General features: G+C 42.2%; 1 protein-coding gene and 2 long non-coding RNA genes across 14 annotated transcripts in view; 2 read left to right on the plus strand and 1 right to left on the minus strand.

The window, feature by feature from the left end:
- The window catches only part of LOC128343316 (uncharacterized), a 54,753-nt gene extending 40,669 nt beyond the window's left edge, over nt 1-14,084 (minus strand). The window contains exon 1 of the long non-coding RNA XR_008315469.1: nt 13,996-14,084. This is a non-coding gene — a long non-coding RNA (uncharacterized LOC128343316). The remainder of the gene's footprint in view (nt 1-13,995) is intronic.
- Nucleotides 1-15,647, plus strand: part of NRG1 (neuregulin 1) — an 811,186-nt gene that overhangs the window by 192,790 nt on the left and 602,749 nt on the right. The window lies entirely within an intron of this gene.
- The window catches only part of LOC128343315 (uncharacterized), a 169,367-nt gene that overhangs the window by 141,511 nt on the left and 12,209 nt on the right, over nt 1-15,647 (plus strand). The gene's annotated exons all lie outside the window — the stretch shown is intronic.

A 15,647-nucleotide genomic window follows, 5' to 3' on the forward strand; every position in this document is an offset into this window, starting at 1 on the left:
TCCCATCCCTTTTTAGCACAGACTATCTGCCACTCTGGCTGTACATTCCTGTTACTGCTGCTCCTCACATTTTGCAGCTCATTGTGTCGTCGTCTTTACAGCACAGAGGGCATTCCCGCTATCGACGATAATGCATCAATATGACCTTGGTGGATTTTTCCTTGCTCTGTTTGAGAACTCCCAGGAGTGGGGGTGGGGATCTCACATACTGCGGTTGGCAGGGGAACTCAAGCACGAAATGCACATTGCTATGGATATTGTGGAGGCCTGTGGGAGTGTGCCCTGCTTGGTCTCTGAACATTGGAGGTGCATAGAATTTTGTTGCTGAAGTAATTTGGCAGTGCCATGGTTCAGCCTGCAGTGCTGTGGAGATGGGAGTGTATTAGAGCAGGGGATAAGATGTGACCCCTGCCTTGCCCTGCCACAGAATTATGAAAAATCAGACTCATGAGTTTACAACTAGTGTTCACAGACTGAATCATGCCGAGTCTACTTAAATACAAGTAAACAAACTGCTCAGCTTCCCAGTTTGACTAAGACAAACAACATCATGTGGCTTGTTCCACAGCCTTCATTTGGAGACAGGCCACTCAAGCAGAAAAATATAAGAGAAGACCACATAGAACAATGCTTAACATTTATATAGCACCTAGAATGTTCAAAACGTATCACATACATTTTCTCAATAATGCTGTAAATTATTGTGATGATAATATTATTATCCATGCAAGTGGGATATGCAATAAAATGTTGCAGCCTCAAAGTGGATTTCAGGGTTCCAGCTAGCCTGGAACAGCGGCAGACATGTTGATGTCCCCCTTGCCCTACTTCCCAGGGAGACTTTTGCCAGGAAATCCTCCTGTGCCATGAGGGGATTTTAAAGACTTCATAGTATACATTTCCCCAACCAACCTAGACTCCAGGATACTTACTATAAACTTCCATAGGCTTGAACAGGCCGGTTCCCTCTCAACCCGCTTCAGGAAAGGGGAAGGAGGAAATAACATCTCCCCACCCCTCCCCTTCCCATTTGCTTGAGGCTTTCCCCTACTGTACTATATTGGAAATGCTGCCAGCCCCAACTGAGCATTTTATTGTGCTAACCACCCCTACTAATGTGGCACAGCTTTCAACGAGTATTTAGACTACATGAGTAGGGGTGGTTTGAACATTTCACCCGCATATGAATGGGAGACTCTGGGAAGAGCAGAAGGGTCCAAGTTCCCTCCCTGGCAGTATCTCCAAGATAGGGCTGAGAGACTCCTGCCTGCAACCTTGGAGAAGCTGCTACAAGTCTGTGAAGACAATACTGAGCTAGATGGACCACTGGTCTGACTCAGTATATGGCAGCTTCCTATGTTCCCTCCACATGATTATGTGAAATGGGATATGGATTTCCTCATTCATCATTACATGATGGGTAGGACCAGCAGATGGTATTGTCCAAATGGGCCCAGTGACTTGTCCAGGGCCACCTAGAGTTAATAGTGGAGGTGATTCTCCCAGTTGATTCTCCTAGCCACCTTGCCAGTACTCTACACACCAGCTCTCAGCTGTAGTTGCCCTGTTTGTTCCTTTGCAGTATCAATCAGCCCACTAAACAGCATGACATCAGACCCACATAATGTCAAAACTCATTCCAGTGATGTCAGTAGGAAGGAACATGGGCAAAAACAGTAGTGCATGCTGAGAAAATCGCACCAATTACTTTGATCTTATGCACATTAAATGGAGCTATGATCCATTGGATCTTAGAGAGATCTCAAGTCTTCTAACATCAAAAAGTAGAATTTAAATCTCATAGTGCTGTGGCTCATACATCAGAAGTAGCAACAGGGAATGAAATAAACTCCAGGGTCAAAGGAATATCTCTTCTTTGGTTTTTCTTTGCTTGTTTTTGCATTTTTGTGCACACATTATTGCATTTTCCACATGGATTGTGACTTACCACCAGAGGTTGTGGTGATTGCAGAAGCTTCAAGCGGTGCATTGAAGGTGAATTAGAAGTGGTAAAGCTCAAAAGTAAACAAAGTGGCAGAGAGCTTCAGGGCACTTTTGATGCAAAAAGGAGTATGCCCTTCAGATATAGCTCTAAATCCATCAGCATAAAAGAGGCTTTACTCTTCTCTTCATTTTCATCCCTCCCAACACCTCTTTATTATTGACACACGAAAAATATTTGCTGGAAAAGCAAAACTGTGGACTAACTTTGCTGTGGTGATCTGAAGGCAGCAACCCATGCTATACCAGCAGCATGTCAAAAATTAAACACCCTTTGCAATCTTAGCTCATCTTAGAAAGGGCATCCTGCCCCTTGTCTTTGGATTTGTTTCATTTAGGGCCTTCCTTTTCCACTGCCCAAAATTTAGTCTGTAAGCTCCATGGGGATAAGGATCTTCCATGTAAAATAATAATAATAATAATAATAATAATAATAATAATAATAATAATGGTGATGGTGATGGTGGTGGTGGGACCATAACATTGAAAAAGTTGTCGAAAATGAAGGTGCAAAAATATTATGTGACTTCCAACTACAAACAGACAAACATCTGCCACACAATACACCAGATATAATTGTAGTCGAGAAGAAAGAAAAACAAGTTAAAATAATCGACATAGCAATACCAGGGGATAGCAGAATAGGAGAAAAAGAAATAGAAAAAATCACAAAATACAAAGATCTACAAATTGAAATTGAAAGGCTGTGGCAGAAAAAGACCAAAATAATCCCAGTGGTAATTGGCGCCCTGGGTGCAGTTCCAAAAGACCTTGAAGAGCACCTCAACACCATAGGGGCCACAGAAATCACCATCAGCCAATTACAAAAAGCAACTTTACTGGGAACAGCCTATATTCTGCGACGACATCTATAGCAACAGCAACATCATTGATAATAAAATTCTGGCATCCCAGGTCCTTGGGAAGGACTCGATGTTTGGATAAAACAAACCAGTCAATAACACCTGTCTCACTGTGTAAACAATAATAATAATAATAAATGACTGATATCCATTATAGTGAAGCATGCATGTAGCAAACATGTAGCATATGCTCGGAAGGAGTGTGATCTCCCTTTCACTCTGCACAGTCTTCCAAGACCTTTTTTTAATTTCAGACTGGAACAAAAATTCAGAGCAAAGGGCAGATGGATGAAAACCACCCCTCCCCTAGTGTGTGTGTGCAGCATCTCTGCACGCACACTTTATTAGTGTGAATGTTGGCTAATAATGATGATGATGATTGATTGATTAAGGGCTCAACACTTCCCAGGCACTAGTTTGCCATGGTGCCTGGTAATGTAAATTTGGTGCCTGAGCCAGGCAATAGACAGATGTGACCAGGAGGAGGAATAAGCAAGCAAAGTGGGGCAAGTTGCCTCAATGAATCAGTCACCTGCCCTAGTCAGATGAATCCGACCAGGAGGAGGAGTGAGCAAGCAAGGTGAGTGGGTTGCTCCCTTCTCCTCCTGGTTGCATCCATCTGGCTCAGACAGGTGGTAGACTGAGGTGACCAAGAGGAGGGAGCAACCCACCTGTTTTCCTTGCACACTCTCTTCCTGGATGTGTCTGCCTATGCTTGCCTGAGCCATACAGAGGTGAGTAGGCTGAGGAGTGAGCAGTCAAGGTGAGGACAAGCAAGGCAGCGGGTCCACCTCCCTCATGGAGTGGAGGGCATAGCTGGGGGTGAGTGGTGAGAATGTACTCCCCAGTGCATCAGAGTGCAGTTTGGCTCCCAACCTTTTGGGTTGGCTCCAAAAGCCCTAATGGAACAGCAGGCAAATGGCTTGACGACCAAGCCACAGGTTGCCGGCTCAAATCCCCGCTGGTATGTTTCCCAGACTATGGGAAACACCTCTATCGGTCAGCGGTATTATAGGAAGATGCTGAAAGGCATAATTTCATACAGCGTGGGAGGAGGCAATGGTAAACTCCTCCAGTAGTCTGTCAAAGACAACCACAGGGCTCTGTCGCCAGGAGTTGACACCAGTTCGACAGCACACTTTACCTAAAGCCAAAGAAAATTGGTCAAGACCTCTTTACTACTACTACTATTACTACCACCACCAGCACCACATAGGGCCAAGTCATAATAAAATTTTCTTCCAAACTTGAGGTGAGGGCAGAAGTGGGGGAAATTTGGGGAAAGGGGGCAAAAGTTATCAAAAATTCAGGGAGGGGAGCTTACTCGGGGTGAGCTTATTAAAGCAGCAAGAGCAGCAGCAGCGCAGTTCTCCCTCCCTCTCTTTAACCTAGTTTGCTGCAGTTATGGGCAGCAGGGGGTACTTGGCAGCTGCCATTTCATTTTTTCCAAAATTCTCCAGACCGGGGGAGAATTCTCCAGTTCATACCAGGACTGCAAATATTTATACACTATTTTTCAACCAAAGTTCTCAAAGTGGCATTCTAGGGGAAAGATGGAAGCTAGAAGGAGAAGCTGAAGCTGAAGAAGGAGATGACACAACACAGCCCAGGACACAGCTGAATGTGGGGTGGGGCTTCCTCCCCTCTACAGAAACTTGGATCATGGTGACAGAAATGCTTCTCTGCAGTATGCAGACCCTCTGTCCACACAGACTCAATACTGATGGACATTTTGCTAGTAATTAATAAACTGCACTGAGTTCTTGACTGGAGGCAGATGAGCAAAAATGCTTGTATTCCATACAGTCTGAAACATATCAAAGTGGATAAAGAGCTACAGAACTAAACAAATGAAAATAATTCTCAGGTTTAGTCTTTTACCCCAGTCCAGAGTCTTCTATACATTAATGCCCTGCAAATGTACCTCCCTAAACAGTGGGAATACAACTTAATGCAAAGAAGACTAAACTAATGACAACAGGTGCAGCAACCAGCCTCAGAATTGATACTGAAGACGTTGAAGTGGTGGACAGCTTCTGCCTTTTAGGATCGATCATCAACAGTACAGGATCCAGCAATCAAGAAATTCCCACAGACTAGCACTTGTTAGGGTTGCAATGAAGGCCTCAGAAAGGATATTTAGATGCCGTGTCGTGTCTATACCTACAAAGATTAGAATCGTGCGGACAATGGTTCTTCCCATGACACTCTATGGATGTGAAAGCTGGACTTTGAAAAAGCAGGATAGAAAAGTATTGACACTTTTGAACTTTGGTGCTGGAGAAGACATTTGAGGACACCATGGACAGCCAGGAAAACAAACAAATGGATCAAAGAACAAATCAAATCAGAATTTTCAATCGAGGCACAAATGACCAGTCTCAGTCTATTATACTTTGGACACATTATGCTAAAACCTAGCTCCCTTGAGAAGTCCATAATGCTGGGAAATGTTGAAGGAAAAAGAAGAAGAGGACAACCAGCAGCAAGATGGATGGACTTGATTATGACAGCAATGAATGACCCACTGAGAAAGGCCAAGTTGAAGACAGATCATCCTGGAGAGAATCTATCTATGTGTTCGCTAAGAGTCGACACTGACTTGACAGCACTCAATCAATCAAGAAAACAGTAAGGCTGTGCTCATGAGCTACCTAACCCAGACTAGGGCAGCCTAGCCTGGGCTAGGCTGCTCATGTGGAGTGCTGGGATCCACACAGATCCTGGTGCTCCTGCCCAGCCAAACCCAATTTCTAAGCCTGGCCTTCAGCCAAGGTTAAGGGCACGAGTGTGCCTTTAATCTGGCTGCGGGGGTCGTGTGCAAGCTCAGGCTGCTTGCAACCTGAGAGCACACAGAAATGGGCACCTAGAACACCCGTCTCATGGGGGTATGCCCCAATGCACCATGTGCATCACATAGTGCATTATGGGACCCCAGAGGCTGGGATGCAGAATCCCGGCCTCTGGAGATCTATGCTGCTCCAAGCAGCACAGATTGTGTGAATGCACAGCAGCGTGCCCAAAGAGAAGACACACTGTCATCTGGGGGGAAGGTGAATTGGACCCTGACTCCTCCCCCCCCGTAGGTTGTATGAATACCCTTACTATGCCACAAGAAGGGAAGCAGAGCATATAAAACACACCATGCTAAAGGTGCCTGCAGATGACTCCATCCAAGTAATATAAGCGCATCACCTTGGCTCTACATTCCATAACTAATCATCCCACTTCATCTAGAGAATGGAATGTACAATCTTTTAAGTTACATGAGAACTTTCATCAGCCATCATTCATTGTACTTAGTAAATAATATGTGATTGAGAAGCATTTGCATGCTTTCTCCTTTAAACTGGTTCACTAAAAATCTTACCTATATTCTGTTACAACCCTAAATATAGTTAATTATGTGTGCCATCAACTTGAACGGAACTTTGTGCTTAAGACGGCAGTCTTATTTTGCCCTTACTCTTATCAAACTGCAAGATAGGAAAATTCATTGTCTAGTGATTTTCCAGATATGCACCTGCATTGTTTGGTTGATGTTATCCACTGCCTGCTCTATATGATGATAATTGACATTAAACAAAAATCTTTTCTGCATCAATTCAAAACACTTGTACCTTAAATGCCATTGATTTACAGTTCTGGTGGTGCTCTGAAATTCATTCTTACCAATTTTAGGAAAGTCCTTTTCTGACACAGGCTGAAAAAAGGCTTGTTAAGATCTTTTACCTGAACTTTATTGTCATTTTCATATGGAAGGAGGAATACTGGGATAATGAAGGTACTACTTTACTCTGGCAGGAAAAGTTAGAAGTTGGAATGGTGTTTATACAGTAAAACCGTTATGCTATTTTTCTATTAACATTTTCTATTGAAATTAGCACAGTGTGATGACTTCAAGAGGCAATCAATGCACAGGTCAAAAAGAATGACTCACCAAAAAACTTGGCAAAATGGAAAGGTTTTTACTCGGGGTATATGTATGCAATGACGCTGCAGAATTACAAAAAAAAGGAGAAGAGTGCAGAATGTGGTACTGAGCACAGGATTCAGCCTCCTGAGAACCTCAGCTGTCTTTTTAAAATAAAATTAAGTCTAGCCCTACTAGTTGTGAAGATATACTTCTGTGTGGACCATACCTGCTGAAATCACAGAAGCTGAATTTGAAGAGTTTATCAAGCATGCAATCACAAAGTTGTTGCTCTGTAACCTGGCAGCAAAACATATTAGAAAACTGCTGAGCGGCACTGATAAATATCAGCACATGGAATTTGATATACAGTATAGATATTTTTTTCCTGACATGATCTGTGTCTTCACAGACACAGGCAGGCCTTCTCTGTCAGGCTTCTTTGTAGCTGCTCCTGGGCTGTGGAATGCACTCACTGCAGAAATCTGTGATCATCTGAATTCATTATTGGCCTTCAGGAGAGCCCTTAAGACCTATCTGTTTGGTCTGGCCTTCCAGGGTTTTTAAACTGCTTTTTAAGGGTTTAATTGTTAATTGTTTTTATATTGTTTTTAGAGTTTTTGATTTTAACTGTTAATTGATTTTAAATGTTTTTATTTTAATGTAAACCGCCCTGAACCATTTTGGAAGGGTGATATAGAAATCAAATAAATAATAAATAAATAAACAACTGCATGTGTAATACAAAGAAGAGGAGGAATACACACACACATACACACATGAGAAAGAAGCAATGCTGAGAAAAGTGTGTACTACTATGAATATTTGCTACTACAAATATTTATATACCACTTTTCAACCAAAGTTCTTAAAGCAGTTTACACTGATGATGGACAGATATGCACCACAGAAAATACCGTATTTTATGGACTATAAGACTCACTTTTTTCTTCGAAAAATATCCGCCAAAATTCAGGTGCGTCTTATATGTTTTAACAGTCCAATATGTTAAAACTCTGAAAAACTGGATTAAAATTAAGGTGCGTCTTATAGTCCGTAGCGTCTTATAGTCCGTAAAATACGGTATATGCTTTATTATTATTATTTATTCTATTTCTATACCACCCTTCCAAAAATGGCTCAGGGTGGTTTACACAGATAAATAAATAAGATGGATCCCTGTCCCCAAAGGGCTCACAATCTAAAAAGCAACATGAGATAGACACCAGCAACAGTCACTGGAGGTACTGTGCTGGGGGTGGATAGGGCCAGTTACTCTCCCCCTGCTAAATAAAGAGAATCACCACATTAAAAGGCTCCTCTTTGCCAAGTTAGCAGGGGTTATTGAAAAAGATACATACAGTGTTCTTGTAGAGCTGCTGCACTACTTGTGAACTAATGCAAATTGCTTCCTACTGCAGTACAAAAGGGTAAAGGGCCAATCGCAAGGCCAGAGTAAAGGAACTAGTCTGCATTACCAGAGAAGCAGTATCAGCATGGAATCCTTTTGCTGCATTATTGACACTTCTGGGCACATTTTACTTTTATTTGTTGATATAATAAGGCTATACTCATGATCATTAGAGAGGGTGGGTAAGCTGGGGGAGACAGGGGTGGACCCACTTTTCCCCAGGCAATTGTGACTCTTCTCATCTGTGCACTACCATGCGTCCACACAATCCATGCTGCATGGAGCAGTGCAGCTCTCTGGATACCGGGACTCATTTTCCCGGCCTCCAGGAATCCCAGAACGCACCACACGATGAGCGCAGTGCATTGTGGGATTCCCCCCGGAGATGGACACTCTAGGCACCTGAATCTGTGTATGCTCACACTGAGTGTAGCCCGAACATTCCCCAATGCGGGGGTTAAGGGCATGTTCACAACCTTAAACCCTAGCTAAAGGCTAGCAGTGATACTTGGGTTACCTGCAAGGGCAGTGCCAGGCTCGAACTCAATCCTGGCAGTACACATCGGCAGCCAACCCCAGGCTGGGTTGCTCTAGCCTAGGTTTGGCTGTTCATGCGCACAGCCTCATCATGGTATTAATGCTCTAACAGAATTTCTAGAGAACAGAGTTAGGGGTGTGCACAGAACCAGCTGGTCCAGTTTGGTTTGGGTCTGGACCAGACCTGAACTGGACCTGGCCAGTTTGGTCCGGCACCCCCTTGACACCCCTCCCCCCCGGTTCAGTTTGGTGAGTTTCACAAACATTTTTTGGGGAAAATTAACTTACCCCTTTGGGGGAATTGTTGGAGATGGCGGGGGGGGTTGTCTTCGTAGATTCCCCCCCTCTCCGGCCTCCCTTCATGCCTATACCGGCCATTCAGCCAGCTCTTCGGCCCATTCGTGCCTCCCCCCTCCAGCACAGTGGCCATTTTGGAGGCCGCCATATCTGCTCAATTGGCCTCTGCGTGGCCTGGGTCCATTAAAAAAAAATGTTCATGAACCCTCTGGACCGCACCGAACTGGGGGAGGGTTCAAGGGGGTGCTGGACTGAACTGGTCTGGTCCGGACTCAAACCGAACCAGACCAGCAGGTTCCGTGCACACCCCTAACTCTGTTGTCTAGAAATTCTGTTAGAGCATTAATACCATCAGTATGTACTTTATTGGTAAACAGAGAGATAACATCAAATGTGGCTAGAATTGTATCATTGCCAAACTCGTGCAGTTTTTAAGTGATTCACTCTTTATTTAAAAATCATTCATGTCTTTAATGTATGAAGGGAGTTCATGTACTAGATGTTGTAAATGTTAATCTATGTAAAGAGATATTCTTTCCAGGGCTGTGTTGTTAGAGGATACAATTACATAATGAGGCTGTGCACACGAGCAGCCAAACCTAGGCTAGAGCAACCCAGCCTGGAGCTGGCTGCCCATGTGTACTGCCAGGATTGAGCTTGAGCCTAGCACTGCCCTTGCAGGTAACCTGAGTCTCCCCCCCTAGCCTTTAGCTAGGGTTTAAGGGGGTGAGAATGCCCTTTACCCCCACATTTGGGTCATATGTATGTTTGGGCTGCAACTCCTCTCAAGGGGGGTAAGTTAAAAAAATATATTTTTTAATTTATTTTTTTTAAAAATGCCTGCGATCCCGCAAACAGTTGAGGGTGTTCAGTTTGGGGTCGGACCAAACAGGGGATGCTTCAGTTCAACCCCAAATGGTCAAACCAAACTGGTTTGACGTTGAACCTGTTTGCACATCCCTAAACCAAGTCTCTAAGAAGCCACCTACAAATGTTCTGACCATGCTTGTATCACTGGTTCTTATGTGTAACAACTTCACCTTTAATGAGAAACAGTATTTACAAATTCAAGGTACAGCTAAGGGTGCCTAGAACAAGCTCCATCCTGTTCTAAACTATTTTTGGTTAAACAAACAAACCATCAATAATGCTTAATATAAACCTCTAGTACGGTGGTGTAACTTTGATAACACCTTTGTGATCTGGATGAAGGGGAAAGAAAATCTTGAAAAAATTACTAACTGCATCATCAATATTCATCCCTCAACCAAGTTTACCAACACAACTAAAAATCCACAAATCCCCTTTCTTGATGTTCTCCTCACAACAGGGCATAAGAAAATAGTAACTACATAACGAACCAATAGAACTCATCTATTCTTGAACTATAAATTCTGCCATTCTAAACACTGAGAAATATCATATGTAGTCTGACTCTTAGAATTAAATGCATCTGCAATAATGATCTTAATTTCCTTAAAAAAAACAAAAAAACAGCACGCACGCACACACACACACACACACACACACACAACCTAAAATAAGCACAAAGAAGAAAGGATCCAATTTGTGGTAAACTTTCATCCTGCCTTACCAAAATATCACCAGACAATAAAATAAATCTACCCCCTGATATCTTTTTTTCAGAGGTTCAGAATTTGCTATCGGCTTTTTTTTTATTGCTTTCTGTCAACTTTGTTTTCCATCAACTGATCTATGCAGACTATTAGTGAGAGCAGTCTTAAGACAACCGATTAGCAATCCTGGATCATACTGCTGTCAATCTAACCACTGTTTTACTTGTACTTTTCTAAGGGATACCATCACCTTTAGCAGTACCACTACTAAGAAAGCCTATTGCATGAGAAAAACCTTCACCTATACTTCCACCTATGCCGCTTATATTATAGAATGCAAACATCCAGACTGCCACATGTAATATGTAGTCAAAACATCCACAATCCTGAAGACATGTTTCAGGAACCACAAATACACCATCTTAACAAAGAAATTGGAACAACCTGTGGCTAGACATTTCAGCTCAGAAAACCATAGTCTTACCAATATGGAAATATTTCCTATTGAGTAATATGCACATCATGAGTTGCTGGATAAACAAGAAAATTGTGGTATATATGTAACCCCTCTTACTCAGGAAATGGGGTCTTTGGCTCATCTCTCTCTCTCATTCATTCATTCATTCATTCATTCATTCATTTGAGACTGTATTTTTCCAGTGGTTGCAAGAAAGAGAAATAATTTCTTATGCCAAACTCAAGGTTTTATAAACATTTTACATTTTTTTTCTTTGTAGAACCAAATTTGCCAAGCATGCACAGAGGCAAACTTTAAAAACCCAATTACAAATTAGTAGAAAATAATAAAACATACATACAATATCATCATAGGGCCACTAAAAAAAACACCAAATCGAACCCCAGTCTCTTTCTTCTAAGGGAGCTATCCCAACAGTACTCCTGCATAGTTCATACTGAAAGTCCTGTGGGTGAGCAGCCGGAATGATGAAGACCTGGTGCAACGAGGTCAGGCGGGCCCATCCAGAATCTCAAACCAGCATTCAAATCTTGCCCAAAGAAGAACTAAAATAAAAAGAAAAATATATCTCCAAATCTCTCTTTCCTTCTCTGCTCAGGAGCTGTCTGCTGGGCTTGAAAACTCTAGAAGATTCTAAGAGCCATCTGAGCATGTTTCACAATCCATTAAGAGGGGGAGAGGAGACCATACACCCTTTAGTTGCCCATTCAGGGATCCTACCAATTGTACTAGTTGTAATGGTGAGTGTTACAAAAAGACTCAAGACCCTCAAACCTGATGTCTTGAACATGGGGGATGATTCACAAAACCATCTTAGATACATCTGCAACATCTGTCCACCATACTTTTATTGTCACCTACCTTGGAACTCTGCTAACACAGCATTCTTTACTGCCACCTTGTGAGCTGTATGTACTCGCACAGCCTTAAAAAAAATGAGACTCTACACATGATCCGTGTGTAGAGCCCAACTGGGCTCTGTGGAGAAAACAGGCTTAGCCTGCTCTCCCCACAGATGAGCAGGGAGCTCACCCTGGGCAGCCGGATTGGCCACCCACATGATTACCTGCTCTGTCATGGAGCCGTTAGGAGCGGTGGGGATCGGGGGCCACCTAGCCCCCAGAAGTCCCAGAATGCCCTGTATGCATGTGCGGGGCATTCTGGGGAGACCCCAAAGGCTGGGAGGCTTCTAGAAGCCTCCCAGTTGGGGGTCTACTTGTGAATCGGCACAGAGCCACTCTGTGGCTCACGATCACAGAAACAGGGTTAGCAGAGCACTTGCTCCTCTAACCTCTTTTAAGGGTGGGGCAGTTGAAGTTTGCTTCCAGGAACCACACAGCTCCCGTTGCAGCACACGACCTCGGAAAACTGGGCTGGGCTCCCCTAGCTAAGTTTTTGGAGGTTGTGAGAATAGCCTCTATCTGTTGCTGATGAAGGCATAAGCTGAAAGGTTCAACTAAAATTTAGTTTGATTTTCTCTATCTCTGATGTCAAATAAATAAATAAATAAACAAACAAACAAATAAATAAATAAATAAGGATTATAATCTCTATATATTTATATAAATATAATAAATATTTATTTATGGGAGCACTGCACTGGATTATTAGAAAAACATACACAGAAAAATGCTCAAATTGTTTAAGTATGCTTGCTGATTTGAAGGTGACCACCCATGTATGCTTTGTTTGTAAGGCAGCATGAAAAGCAAATTTTGTAAGATATTTTGTAGTTCATTGATGGAATTAAAGCTGGCTCTAAATTGAAAGGGAGTCCTGGCATTTTCTGTTCTGTGTCCCTCATATATGAAACCGCATATGCAAGAACTGCATCAAACAGAACCGAGACCAGCCAGCACAAAGGTTTTCAATTGTTCCTTTACTGATCAAGGATTTACTGTCAGAGCACCTTTCTGCTTATCTCTTATGCTGGAAGGTTTTGCCTGTTCAGCAGATTAAAGATAAGTCAAACTAGTGGGAAGTGTCCTCTGTAGATCCTTGTTCAATACAAACACAAGTGAGATGGGAACCTTTGCAACATTCACACTTGAGCAATTTATTCTTGTATTTAATTTTAAAATATATTCAGGATTTATTCTAGAATTATCCACAGGTTGTTGATAAAGAAAGGCAGAAAATATCTTTAGACAGTCTTATAATATGTACTTTGGTAGTGATGTTGCTATAGTTAGTTTGGAGTTAGTTATTGTATTATCTGTCATAACTACTATAATACTCCACAATATTGCTGAAATCATCCATATCTTGACTATACACTGGCCTACAACAGCAGGAATGAAATTATGGTTGTGGTTTCAGAAGGTTACTCATTATGGTTGTGGTTCCTTGTGTAAATTTTATTTCATGTGTAATGAATTTATAATAAACTGAATATGTCCTGAGATATAATCCTTTATGTGAAACTATGGGCTGATTTTCGCAATATTTTAAATGTCGGGAGGAGTGGGATCTAGGGCTTATGGGAACTCAGAAAAGATAGGTTGGCAGTGCACTATCTGGAGCTCCTCCCAGCATTAGGAATTTTAGATCTTATGTCAGGAGGATGAGCTAATGATGACATGTTGGCAACAGTGATCTTTTCCGGTAACAGCGATCTTATCTGTTTTCTCATAATTGCAAAATAGAAATGCATGTGGCTCTGGAAGCCCTAAATACTATTCCCCCCAACATTTAAAAGATTGTGAGAACCCCGCCCTTCACTACATGTTAACTGCCATCTTCCAGATCAGAGCAAAGTAAAGAGAAAACAGCATTGAACAAGGTTTTTCAAAGCATAGGTTAAGGGATGAGAGTAGATCTATGAGTCATGTTCCTTACTTTCAGTGTTTGCATAAAAACTAGCAGTCTCAATAGGGTCGAATTTTTCCTAAAAACACTTCTATTTTGTGACTATTTACCTTTTTTTCAGCCCTGCTCAGAACCATTGTTCTGCCTGGCACTGCTGCTTTGGCAGACTTTCCTCCACTAACTACTGCTTCCTCCTCCTCCTTGAATTAATCAGAGTGAGTGATCCCACCCAGTGAATTACTATATGCTGAATGTGATGACATAACAATACTATGTAGACAATCAGGTGTGATGATGTCCCGGAGAGCAAGAGGGGGCAACGGTAAACAAGCAAGTTGAAATTTTGATGAGTGCCAGATGATTCCTCCAAAGGGGGTGTTCTGGTTGAAAATTGTGAGTAATTTCGGCTCAGCTCTATAGCTAGGGTGCCTGTATATTCACCCTTTTTGTGTGTGCAAAGTGTGGCATTGTTCTCTCTTAAATACTATGTTACCACTAAATCTATTAGTGACAGTGTTGCAGGGTAACCTGAGACTTGTCTATCTCAAAGCTGACAAGGAGAAAGACAAAAATATGTTACAAAGTTAAAAACACAGTAAGGTTGCAACTGAATGCAGATGCAGGTACATTTGGGATATTGTCCTGCAACTACTTCTTACTGTAATATGCAAACAAGTGCGAAAGTCAAGGATAGACTTGCACTTGAACCAGCTTTTCTTCATGAGAGCAAACAAGCTTTCATACTCTTTTCAGCAAAGAATAGCTTCTAGCACCTCAAAAAGAGTTTTGGAAGGCGTTGATTAAGATGATTTAGTGTTTACTTACATTTTGCATTAAACCAGAGCAGTGACCTAAGGTGTGTATAACTGTTGAAGTGAAGTTGGCTAGTAACAGTGTTCCAAGCTGAGTGAAGGCCAAACTCGATGCTACAGTAAATGTGCAGCTGCTGCAGAAAAAAGGCAGTTGCATTTCTAGTCCCCCCCCCGCAACATCTAATAAACATAAGTCACAATATTCCACACTTCCCCACACATTCTGCTGGTGGCTAATTAAACTGAGTAAGGGTAAGGTTAAAACATGATATCATGGCACAAGGTATGTTCTACTAGATATTGTGAAAAGGGAAGGGAGAACTAGATGCATGGTGAGCTTTTTTGGTGTCAGCTGCATATTCATTGAAATGTCTAGTTTTAGTAGTCAGGATTAATGCACAGAAGCCACCAATTGGTTCTAACAAAAACTATAAAATGTTAGCCCATATTATCACTCTATTTGGTGGCATAAATTTGTGTGGGATTGCAAAAGATCAGGGAACTCAAGACTGCCCTGATTGTTTCTCACATTAGAAACCTAGACCTCTTGCATTTGCAACATTCACACTCAAGAGCAATTTACTCTTGCATACAGAGTGAGAGACATTGCTGGATTGTGGGCTGTGATTATAATTTGCAGGCTGAGCTTTGGCTTTGCTGGTTTGTTTCTTACCAATGTACCTTTCATACATATCAAGCATAAGTTAACAAAGAAAGGTTATTTTCAACTCTGTTTTGAAAGGCAGTGGGGAGAAAATGACCCAGAGAGGTGAAGGGACTTGCTCAATGTTATGCAGTAGCTCTCTTGAGTTCCAATCCATTGTGTTCAGATGATGTAAAGCTGCCTGATAAATGTGGCCTTCTGTCTTGGCTGCTTTGCTGATATGAGATGAGGGTTTTTAGCAGTGTGGCTTGCCTCCTCCTCTTCCGAGATCGGCAAGCCTCCTGGG

This window comes from Hemicordylus capensis, chromosome 2, assembly GCF_027244095.1.
Source record: "Hemicordylus capensis ecotype Gifberg chromosome 2, rHemCap1.1.pri, whole genome shotgun sequence".
In the NCBI taxonomy this organism is placed as follows: Eukaryota; Metazoa; Chordata; class Lepidosauria; order Squamata; family Cordylidae; genus Hemicordylus; species Hemicordylus capensis.